This window comes from Triturus cristatus, chromosome 8 (genome assembly GCF_964204655.1).
Source record: "Triturus cristatus chromosome 8, aTriCri1.1, whole genome shotgun sequence".
Classification (NCBI taxonomy): Eukaryota; Metazoa; Chordata; class Amphibia; order Caudata; family Salamandridae; genus Triturus; species Triturus cristatus.
In genome coordinates, this window is record NC_140591.1 from 1,167,505,945 (window position 1) to 1,167,518,825 (window position 12,881).

Below are 12,881 nucleotides of genomic sequence, written 5' to 3' on the forward strand. Positions count from 1 at the left end.
CAAACAGGGCGGGGTGGGGTCGTGGACCCTTTGTCAGGAGGCTCTGCGCCTCTGGACATGGCTGGAACACCAGGGCATCACCCTGGTGGTTCAACATCTGGCGGGCTCTCTGAACGCCAGAGCAGACGAACTCAGCCGCCGGTGCATGATGGATCACGAATGGCGTCTGAACTCGGACGTGGCGCAAGGTCTCTTTCTGCAGTGGGGAGAGCCTTGGTTAGATCTATTCGCCACCGAAGAGAACGCGCAATGTCAGCAGTTCTGCGCGTTGGAATTTCCAAGGCAGCACTCGCTCGGAGACGCTTTTCGTCACGAGTGGAGTTGCGGTCTGTTGTACGCCTTTCCGCCTATACCACTTCTGCCCAGAGTGCTGAAGAAGATCAGGCGCGACCGGGCCCAAGTTATCTTAGTGGCTCCGGATTGGGCACGAAGGTTCTGGTATCCCGAGCTACTCAGTATGTCAATCGATCCCCCGATACGACTGCCTCTTCAGGAGGACCTTCTGTCGCAGCAGCAGGGGACGGTCCTCCACCCAAACCTGTCCAGCCTCCACCTCCATGCATGGAGATTGAGCGGCGGCAGTTGATGCCATTTGACTTGCCTCCTGAAGTCTGTGATGTCATTCTGGCAGCCAGGCGTCCCTCCACAAAGACGGTATACGCCTGCCGGTGAAACAAATTTGTGGCATGGTGCACAACAAAGGCTGTGGATCCCCTTTCCGCCCCTCTTTCTGAGGTTCTACTCTTTCTTCTTTCTTTGGCCCAGCAGTGCTCTGCTTTGGGCACCTTGAAAGGTTATCTTGCTGCAATCTCTGCCTTCTTACGGCTTCCTGATCAGCCTTCTCTTTTCAAGTCCCCTGTGGTTTCCCGTTTTCTCAAAGGCATTACTCACATGTTCCCTCCTGTCCCCTTCGTAATGCCTCAGTGGGACTTGAATCTTGTTCTGACTTTTCTGATGTGCGCTCCTTTTGAGCCTCTTAACAATTGTCCCATTCGTCTTCTGACCCTGAAAACTGGTTTCCTGGTAGCTATCACCTCGGCTAGACGGGTGAGTGAGCTCCAGGTTCTGTCATCTAAGCCTCCCTTTCTTTCTGGTCATCCGGACAAGGTTGTCCTCCGGCCTCGTCCTTCTTTTCTACCGAAAGTGGTGACCCCCTTTCACATCGGACAATCTGTCACATTGCCCACCTTCTTTCCGCCTCCGCATCCTTCAAAAGAGGAAGAGAGGCTCCACCGTCTGGACCCAAAACGGGCACTGTCCTTTTATTTGGACCGCACCAAACAGTTCCGGGTGGACGACCAACTTTTTGTTGGATACATAGGAGCTACGAAGGGAAAAGCAGTACACAAATGGACCATCTCACGGTGGGTCGTGTTGTGTATTAAACTTTGTTACTCCTTGGCAAAAAAGGACCCTCCTGTTGGGTTGAGGGCCCATTCCACCCGGGCCACAGCGGCTACTACTGCCCTGGGCCGGGGAGTTCCCTTGCGGGACATCTGTCAGGCGGCGACGTGGGCTTCACTGCACACGTTTGCCAAGCACTATTGCCTGGACAGCCAAGTCCGGAGAGATGGCTACTTTGGCCGTTCTGTTCTCCAGGACTTTCTGGTGTGATCTTGGTTCGCAGACCCACCACCGGGGTTGGTATTGCTGGGGTATCTATTCTGAGGTGAGGAATCTAACTAACGTGTTCCTTTCAGATGAACAAGTTACTTACCTTTGGTAACGATGTATCTGTAAGAAACATTAGTTAGTTAGATTCCTCACCGACACACCCATCCTCCCCGTTCTGCGAACTGACATCTAGGGTTAAGGTTATCCTTTTCAGGGCCCTAGATTTATTGGCACCAGTGTCGGTCTCTTGCATGGCTCTGCGTTCCTGGCGCGGAAAGCTATGTACAATAACTGACGTCAGCGCGCGAGGGTGGCGTCTTAGTACTCCGACGATGTCATGCCGGCGCACGACGCCAACGACGGACGCAGAGCCGCAGATGACGCCTAGCGACGTGCAAGGGGTATTGCTACAAAAATCTTTCCGGATCCAGCCTGACGCCTGGGGATATTCTAAGGTGAGGAATCTAACTAACTAATGTTTCTTACAGATACATCGTTACCGAAGGTAAGTAACTTGTTCTTTCGGCAGTGGGGAGAACCTTGGTTAGATCTATTCGCCACTGAAGAGAACGCGCAATGTCCGCAGTTATGCGCGTTGGAGTCTCCATGGTGGCAGTCGCTCGGGGATGCCTTTCGTCACGAGTGGAGTTGCGGTCTGTTGTACGCCTTTCCGCCTATACCACTTCTGCCCAGAGTGCTGAAGAAGATCAGGCGCGACCGGGCCCAAGTCATCTTGGTGACTCCGGATTGGGCAAGAAGGTACTGGTATCCCGAGCTACTCAGTCTGTCGATCGATCCCCCGATATGACTGCCTCTTCAGGGGGATCTTCTGTCGCAGCAGCAGGGGACGGTCCTCCACCCGAACCTGTCCAGTCTCCACCTCCATGCGTGGAGATTGAGCGGCGACAATTGATGTCATGTGACTTGCCTCCTGAAGTCTGTGATGTTATTCTGGCAGCCAGGCGTCCCTCCACAAAATCGGTATAGGCCTGCAGGTGGAACAAATTTGTGGCATGGTGCACAGCAAAGGCTGTGGATCCCCTTTCCGCCTCTATTTCTAAGGTTCTCCTCTTTCTCCTCTCCATGGCCCAGCAGGGCTCTGCTCTGGGCACTCTAAAAGGTTATCTTTCAGCTATCTCTGCTTTCTTACGGCTTCCTGACCCGTCTTCTCTTTTCAAATCCCCTGTTGTTTCTCGCTTCTTCAAGGGCATTACTCACGTTTCCTCCTGTCCCTTTCGTAATGCCTCAGTGGGATTTGAATCTGGTATTGATGTTTCTGATGTGCGCTCCCTTTGAGCCACTTCATAATTGTCCTCTTCGTCTTTTGACGCTTAAGACTGCTTTCCTGGTGGCCATCACCTCTGCTAGAAGGGTGAGTGAGCTCCAGGCTCTCTCTTCTAAGCTTCCTTTCCTTTCTGTCCATCCGGACAAAGTTGTTCTCAGGACTCGTCCTTCTTTCCTTCCTAAGGTGGTGACTGCCTTTCACATCGGGCAGTCTGTAACGCTGCGCACCTTCTTTCCGCCTCCGCATTGTGAGAAGTTGGCCTGATATATGATGTCACTAGTTCTAGTGTACACCTTGTATCAGTCCAAACAACCCTTATGGTGATTGGTTGTAAAGTCAACCTTATAGACCAGCTATCCTAGTGGTAGCATGGACAAGAGCAGTCTTAGGCTAAACTCTGTATGGCATGTGAAGCCAGCTGGTATACCATTTGCAACCCCTTGAATACCAAATGAAAGGACACCACAACAGATATATTATAAAAATAGAATGTATTCATTCTAGTCAAAATACCCTCAGCACTCTTTATGAGATTTGAGGTAAGTACAACACAGTCTTATTTAAGCATACATAAGTCACACAGGTAAGTAATACAGTTAGGCCCTAGGGGTCACACAAACCATATACTAAGTAAGTGGTATAAGAACCACTGTCACGAACACAGGTTAGGCCTAGGCCTAGGGAATCGCTGGGGCTACACTATCCTATCAGTTGCTAGGCAGTGGGAGGCCCACGGGATTCAAGTGCAGAGTAGAAACACTCACGCGTGATGCGTTAAAGTCGATAGAAATAGTAATGTATAGAAATTAAGAGTTTTAGGACACTTCGGAAGGAACTAGGAGTTAGAGACTTGGAAACTAGACACTAGGATAGTCAATACCCTTGTGAGCACCGGAGTACTCAAGCTACCTAGCCCACGGGCTGCGGGTGCATAGGTGTGAACTTGCGTCGGGTTTCGTCATCGACTCCTATGGATGCCTGAAGAAAAGATGCTGACAGGCAGTCAGTGAAGAGTGTCCGGAGGATTCCAAGGATGAAATCAAGAAGGAGGATACCTGCAAGTAGAGGGGACAGAGTCTAGGTCACCAGCCAGGAGCCGGGAAGGAACCAGGAAGGAACCAGGCGATGTCGTGAAGATGCAGGTGAAGAGGTGAAGCTTGTCGCAGCAGCCACGGGTACCAGGAGATGTCGAGGATGATCAGAACCAGGAGGCGAGCTGTCCCACAAGGGCTCTTGCTGTTGGCGGTGTCGATGTCGAGTTGGGACACAACAAGCCTTGGCAAGCGCAACCCACGCAGAATAGAGGATTCGCTTCTGTTGCAGACCAGGAAAGCCTGAGGTGCTTCTCTTTCACAGGGAAGCAAGGGCCAGTCTGGAGGAGCCAAACCAGTGGTGAAAAGTCAAGGGTTCGTCGTCACTGAGGCTACTAGCCAACGGGCAAGCAACCGGACAGACGCGTCAAGCAGGAAAATGCAGAAGGGCCCCACGCAGAACTCGTGGAGTGTGGAGGGCTGATCTTCGGTGCAGATGGTGCTCGGAGTTGGGGCTTCTCAATACCCAGAGCACAACTTCGAGGATACCTCAGAAGCTGCACTGGAAGCAAGTAGCCAATTTTCCCAGGTAGCCGGTCCCACGTCTCTCGTCGCCTCCACGGATCTCAGCTTTACTGTGGATGTGGATCAGGGTCGGAGAAGTCCGGAAGTCAAGGCGCTGGTCGGGCTCTGCAGTCAGTTCCTTGTAGAACTTTAGGCAAAGCAAACGGCAGGTCGCTTGATGGTGCCTGTTTGCACAGGGTGGCCACTCCTTGGCCACAAGGGAGATTCTTCAGTCTTCTTCCGTAGTCGAATGTCGAAGGTCCAGAGTTTCTGTTCAAGTTTCAGTTATCAGGATAATCCAAAGTCCTAGGGACGCAGGTCCCACTCCTATACTAATATGGGGGGTTGGGTTACCTGCTAGGTCCCTCCTATGGGTGGGACCAGGGAGGGGGGTGGTTACACCCCCTTCCCTTTATCCAGTTTCGCGCCAGGACTGGGGCTGGAGTGCCCCAGCACCTTTTTGAACCGGACTATGCATGGGACACCTTGTGTGCCCCAGGCAGTGTCTCGTTTCATTCATCCCTCCCTGCCCCAATACACTAAGTCCTGTCTAGGGTGGTGCTAGCACCTCCCACGGCAGGAAACCTATTGTCCAAGCCTCCCTCGCTGGAAGGACTCCCAGCAGCAGGATGTCAGACTTGTGTCTGTGGCAGCAGCATCCATTTTGTGATGCTGGGGCTCTGGTTAACTTTAACTGGGTAGTATGTCTTCAACATGTCTTCTCCCTCTAGAAGGGAGGAATACTATCCTCATCGCCAGAAATGGTGTGGGGGTAGTATTCCAAAGTGTTAGACACCTTAGTTAGTTAGTTAAATTTATTGTGCAGTTAATTAAAACCTTTACAATCGTACATTACATTTTTTTTCCTTATACTTAAAGTTAACCGTTGTTAAAAAAAAACACGTTAAAATGAGAAAGTCTCAATAAAAAGAAGCCCAAAAGTGGCATTGGAATACAAAGGACGTTGTTGGACAGGTTAAGGGTGTGGAGAAGAAAAGTGCAGGGTGCGGACCTAGTAATAGCATTTTGGGTGCATAATGTAATGATCTTTAACATTTACTAAAGTGACAGTTCTACAACAGCTGTACAGTCCTTTAAAGCGCGGGATCTGTTGGTCCTGATATTACTATGTTTCCTGGTTAGGCTGGCAGTGCAAGCATTAGCCTATGTAGGATAGCTCAAGGAGCCGCAAGCAGTTCAGCTGTGGTTCGATCTGTGACCAGGGAACCTGCCTTTTTCATGGTTGTTTCTGCAACAGATAAGTATTTTACCAACCGAAAGCTTAGTTGGACATCCTCACCGGAGAAGGATGCTTTTACTGCTTGTCTGCAGGTTCGAATGGCTTTCATGTTAAAGATGGGTCTTAACAGAGTTCGTCGAGCCGATTTTAGGGCCTTGCAGATAGTCAGTAGGTGCACTATATCCTCCTCCCCTTCCCCGCAAAGACGGCAAATTGCGGGCAGCGGGGGACGTAGCCAAGGTGGCATATGATATGCAGATGGTAGTATGCCTAAGCGGAGTTTCAAAAATTTCTCTTTTGTCGCTCTTGAGAAGCTAGTGAGGAGGTATGCTTGAGGTGAGGCCATGTTATAGGTCTGTAGGGTAAACCAGCCATGGGAGCGCTCTGACAGGGCAGCTTTATCCTGTATGAGTGACTCTTTTTTTATCACTTTATTTACAATTTTTTTAAAGCTAGCAGTCATTGTTGGTAGCTCCCAGAGTTTCTGCAATCCCAGTTGGCTGAGTGATTTGTCCAGATAATTTCGGGCTGGGCATGTCCCCTTATCCTTCAGTTCTTTCCATAGGTGCATATTTAGTGAGTCAGACGGGCCCCTTTTGATTTTAAACCAGCTTTTAATGAATGCCCCTCTTCGGGCAAGCTCTTGCCTTTGAAACCCGAACTCCAGCCTCAATTGTCCGGGGGATGTATACCTTGGAAGCCCAAAGATTATTCGAATTGCTTTTGTTATTGTATGGTCCAGTATATCTGCGTCTCTCCCTCTCAACGCTTCGCTTCCGTAAGTTATCGACGGTAGAAGTTTTGCCTGGATCACTCTAATTAAGGGAAGGAAGTTTGGACCCGAAATGTTATTCTTGAGATTTCTTAGCGCCACAGCGATCATTAGGCCCCTTTTTTTTATGGCCTCAATTTGCACTGTGTACTTCCCTTTGTCGTCAATCATGATTCCCAGGTACTTGTAGCTTTGAACTGCCTCCAATTTCAGTGACGCCAGAAACCATTGTGGTTGTTTCTTTTTTTTGCGCCAGTTCACACAGAGTGTTTTTGTTTTTTCTCTGTTGATTCTGAGTTTGTTCCCCTCAGAGTACTGAGATGTTAGGTCAAGCAGTCGCTGTAAGCCCACCGGTGTCTGACTTATTAGTACCAGGTGTGAGAAAGTGCCATCTTTCTTGCATGGTATGCCCCCACTTTTTGCTAAATTGCTGAATGTACTTCGATTGAGTGTACCCTGGGCTCCTGCCAATCAGGTGCCCAGGGCCTATGTTCCTTCCTTAAAACACACAAACTCCAAATTGGCAAACCCTAGCCACATGTCAGCCCCTAGTAAATGGTACCCTAGGTACCCAGGGCCTTGTGGCCAGGGAAGGCCTCTAAGGGCTGCAGCACTCATTGTGCCACCCTCAGGGGCCCTGTACCCTTACACACACACTGCCCTTGCAGGCTGAGTGTCTGGGTGCAGGACAAAACAAAGAGTCGACATGGCACACATCACTGTGTACCATGCCCATCACCTACACTGCCAAGGCATATGTCAGCCACCCCTCTAGCTGGGTGCATTACGCCTATGGTGTGGGCACAGGAGCAGGAGCCCTGTGCCCCTACAGTACCCGGGTCCATTCCTGGGCACTGTAAGTGCAGTGCTGTCATTTAAGAGTACATGGTGCTGAGAGCTTGTCAAACACGAGCTCCACAGCACCATATTGGCAACACTGAAGCCTGGGAAGTTTGGTATCAAACTTCTCAGCACATTGAACCCACACTGATGCCAGTGTAGGATTTAATGTACTAAGCACCCCAGAGGGCATCTTAGAGATGCCCCCTTACAGCTAACTTACAATCCACGTCTGCTCTGAGGCTGCCCAGGCTGCCACACAGCAGACACGTTGCTGGACCCCTGGGTGGGAGAGCCCCTGCTCTCCCGGGCCTGCAACAATGCACCTCCTGGGTGAGGTGAGAAATCTCCTCCCCCAGGATGAGCAAAGGGAAGCTTCAAAGGCAGGCCGCCATTTGGAGTTTCCCCAGGCCTCTGCAACCCCCCACTCTGGCGGGAAGCTTGGCCGGAAACCCCATACAAGGACAGGGGATGTGCCAGCCTGCCCACCCCACCCCTCAGGTGGGGGAGGCGAGGTGAAGCTCATCTCCGGGCTCTCGCCATCTTGAAGATGGGAGGCCCTACCCTATCAGGATTAGGCTACTGCCCCCCTCCCACAGGAGAGAGGCAGGATAGGGGGTGTACCCACCCCAGGACAAGGACCCATTGGTCCCTGGCCTTCACCTACCTGTAACGCCCCTAAATCTAGTATTTAGGGGCCCCCTGAACCTTCCTTCCTTAGATTCCAGATAGAAAATTACAAGAAGAGCAAGAAGAACAAAGACCTGCCCTGCAGCTGCTAAAAAGAGAGGAAGACACCAACTTCTTAGGCCCCAGCCCTACCGGCCTGTCGACTCTCGAACCTGCACCAGCGCGGCATCTCTCGTGGCCAGCACCCTCACCAACCCCGGAGGACCTGGCTACCTTTTGGCTCTAAGCCCCTGGGACTCCCATGAGTAGAGGCTCTACTCAAGCAACCTATTTTTAACCCCTGGCAGCAGCCCGGAACCGCGGACCCAACACACTCTGCACCAGCCAAGCCTGGCCAGTGCCGGAGTGGACAAAGACCCTGAGGACGACCCCACGGCGACTGTGACCCCGAGTCCGGCACCCAAGGACCCCGCTCCACATCCCGGAGGAAGCCTGCAGCCTCAGAACCAAGTGCCACCCCTACCGCGATCAACCAGAGGGTAAGATTCCCGACGTCAAAAGGCACCCCTGCACCCGGCGCCCTGCGGCCCCCTGTGCCCAATCCCGGGGTACCCACCTAACCTACAACTACCCAACTTACCTCTCGAAGTGGTGGTGGCACCTGAAACATCCTCGTCCCCGAGCCTGCAGCCTTTTTCCAAACCGGAACATTCCCATTGATTTCCATTGAGCGCCCGAGGGCTCAAAAGCACCCTGCACCCAGCCGCCCGAGTGGCCCTGGCAGTGCCCTCTCTGCACTAACCTACTTCCCCACTTGCCCTGAGTAAGTGACCAGGAGCCCAGCTCCCACAGCCGCGTGGCTTGCCAGACAGCAGCCACCAACCAAGGCCCCCCTATCCCTCATAGGATAACATTGGGCCTAACTCTCTCTGCACCCGGCCGTCCTGAAACCGCTGAGGGTGAACCAACTGTACCTAACTGACACTGGGGGACCCCTGAGTCCATGCCCGGAATTTCAACTCTGCCAGTCGAGTACTTACCCTTAAACCGCTAACTTCATTTTCCTCATAGGGTAACATTGACTGGCTTTTTCTTCAAAAATCTTCTAAGTGTGAACTTTTCAAAACTGCAAAAATTCACCAAAAATCAGCCAAGTGACAAAAACGAATTTACTCACCTGCTCCTAGGTGAGCTCCCAGTGCTGGATCTTGGTGCCCAGCCCTGACCCTGAAAAGTGTTCACAACTATACTTACCTCTAACTCATTTTTCTCCCATAGGAAACCATTGTCTGCTTTTCTGTGAAATTTCTTCTGTGTCTATTTTTGCAAATTTGAAATATTCTTTTAAAATCGTACCATTTCTGCAAACGAAATTACTTACCTGCTTTTGATAAGGACCCCAGTCCTGGATCTAGGTACCCAGTCCTGAATTACTAAAGTAACGATAAAGTACACTACCTGCAATTTGAATTTCTTGCCATAGAGATCCATTGAATGTTTCTTTGAAATATTTTCTAAGTGATAACTTTTGAAATAGCTAAATATTATTTAAAAATCATTACAGTTATTAAGTCGACTTTCATCACTTGATTCTGAATACTGACCCAAGGCTGGTTCTAGGAGCCAGACCTGGAATTCCAAAAGTAATCTGAAAAGTGATTTATTACAAATAACCTGAATTTACCATTGAGCTCAATGCATTGTTATGTTTAGGAAATAGGATTGTTTATTGCAACCAACTGTGACTGTTTACACAAATTTATTGCTTAAGACAAAATTATTTATATTCAACTTCTCATTCTGAGAAAGTATATTTTTACCCCCTTTGTGGTTCTAAAAATAAAACAAGCATATATTTTATATATATAAACCATTGGCCTAGAGTTCAGTTATTGAGTGTGTGAAACCATTTGCTGACTGAGTGTGTACAATAAGTGCTTTACACTGTCCTCTGGTACTGCCTTACTGCTCGACCAAGCTACCACTTTTGAGAGTAAGGTCATACCTAACTTTGACCTCTATCAGCCTCTGGGGGACTGTGGACTCTGTGCACCCTGTACCTATTAGGGAACAGTATATACAGAGCCACTTTCTCACATTGGTGGATCAGCGGTGGGATACAAACTTGCATTTGTTGGACTACTTGGTTACCATCTGATCACACGACAGAACTCTTAAAAATTGCCTTTAGAATTCTGATTGGTTTTTCCAAAATTACTAAAAGTCTTGCTAGGGCCTTGCTTAAGTCCCATTAGAATTTTAGAAAAATAAAAGTCACTATAGTCAGGGTAGAGGGTTAGAACTGTCAGGTTAGAATGTCTCAAATAAACCCAGCTATTAGTGATAATAATAACATGGACCTGGTGGAGGAGCTCGACCTCACACCTTACTTACACTTGTCTTTCAAGGAATTGAGGTCCTTATGTAAACTCAAAAATTTACAAATGGGTCAGCATCCAACCAAACAAGGGCTCCAGGAGCTCCTGGCTGAGTATGCTAAAGACCACCCATCTGAACATGGTGATGGCCAGTCAGATGAGGAAAGGGAAACAGGGGAGGTGGACAGCAACCTCCCCATACTATTCCCTAGGGAGGAGATGGCACCCATACCCTCCAACTCAAGACATAGCATCTGGGCACCTAGAGACCACACAGGTGGCTCTGGTCCCAGAGACAACACTGGGGGACCCCCCAGTGAAGAGGACAGCCTTGTGAGGCTGGCCAAAAGAATAGATCTAGAGTCCAGACTCCTGGCCCTAGAAAAGGAAAGGAGAGAGATGGGTTTAGCACCCATCAATGGTGGCAGCAATAATAAAAACAAGGATAGGGAGGAAACTTCTGACCTTAAAATCCCCAAAGGGATTGTCCCTAAATTTGAGGAAGGTGATGATATCACCAAATGGTTCACAGCCTTTGAGAGGGCTTGTGATATCAGGAAAGTAAAGAAACCTCTCTGGGGGGCACTCCTGTGGGAACTGTTCTCTGGTAACTGCAGGGACAGGCTTCTGACTCTCTCTGGGCCAGAAGCAGGATCCTATGACCTCATGAAGAAAGCTCTGATTGAGGGATTTGGATTCACCACTGAGGAGTATAGAATTAGATTCAGGGGGGCTCACAAAACCCAGACCCAGTCCTGGATTGATTTTGTAGATTTCTCAGTGAAGACACTGGATGGTTGGTTAGCTGGACATGGTGTGCAGGATTTTACTGGATTGTACAATTTATTCATGAAGGAACATATTTTGAGTAACTGCACAAATGAAAAGTTGCATCAGCATTTGGTAGACCTAGGTCTAATTTCTCCCCAAGAATTGGGAAAGAGGGGAGGAGCCTAGCGCTTGACCAAGATGGCCGCGTGAGCTCCGAGCTCCCGAGACCCTCGCGCCCTCCGTCGACTATCCTGTCTCTAATCCTGTCGGTATGCATGGCATCGTGTGTATGACCTGTCAGGGAGGCGATTGATGCTACCCGCGGTCGGATCGCCCACCGGGAACCGGACTTATGCCTGGCGGAAGATTGCGGCCTATCCCCGGGGGATGCCAGGAGCTAGAGTTGGCAGGATGCCCGACTTCTAGTTGAACAACAACGGCCAGGCGAGGTGTGAACTGTCGGACGGAGGTCTCCGTCCTTTCACTTTCGCTTTCTCTCCCTTTGTCAGCCCTGCCCCTGGAGAGCTCTCGGTGGCTTTATTATCCTATGGACGCTCGGCAGGCTACTCTGGTGGCCCACTGCAGAACTGATCACCCCTGATTCCTTTCATTGAGAGGGACCCGTCTTATCTGAACCGACCTGCTTGGTATCAACCATGTCGGGCAAAGCAGAGGTGGATCGGCTGAAGGCTAAGTCTACCAGGCGGGGAGCTTATACCCAAGTCAATAGTATGGACCGCTATGCTCTGCAGAAGGGATCACCGAGTGGGTCAAGCCAGTCGCCGGATACCCAGAAGGAGGCCTCGCCTTTGGCCCCGGAGCTCTCACTACAGGATGTCATGGGTGCGCTCGAAGGGATGCAGACCTCGATTGGGAGACAGTTTGATGCCCTGGCGCATAAGGTGGATGCCATCTTGGTGGATGTTAATCTGATCCGTGCGGACTTGGGCAAAACGAATGAACGGGTTAGGACCCCGGACCTCAAGACCACGGGCCTCACCGATGATGTCACGGAACTGCAGATCGAGGTTCGTAAGCTGAGGACCGAGAGTGATCTCGCCGCCCGCCGGCTGGAGGATTTTGAGAGCCGGGCCAGGCGCAACAACGTGCGCGTCATCGGGGTCCCGGAGTCCTCGGATGAGGCTTCGGTTGACCTGCTTGTCGAGGACTTGGTGCTTAATCATCTAAAGCCTAAAGGTCTTGGAAAGTTCTTTGCGGTTGAAAGGGCCCATAGAGTGCTGGGTGGAAGGCCCAAGGTGGGTGCCCCACCGAGGCCGATCGTCGCTCGGCTCTTTCATTTTCGAGATCGGGACGCTATCCTGCAAGCATCAAGGGTGACGGGCCCGGTCCCCTTCCAGAACGCGTCGGTGAATTTCTACCCGGACTTCACCCAGCAGGTTGTGGTAAATATTTCATTACCGGTACTATTTTTTATGCGGTAAAGTCTAGTAAGAATAACTCAGTAAATATAAGAGGCAGAATCCGTGGTATTAGAGGTTTTAAAAGGCTTTATTCCTATACAAAGGAATACAATTCGAATTGTAGGCTTCTATTCCATCACCACGAAAGTTCAGGAAGGAAGGGCATACATTATTGACAGATAATCGGTTTTATAGGAAAATGCATTACAGTGAAACAGATGCAAGAGGCGTAACAGCTGATAATACAGATAAACTGTGCATACGTAACTAATAAAGGCGGTCATATGGGCGTAATTTAATAAACGTCATTATACATGATGTCACAAGTGGGTGGA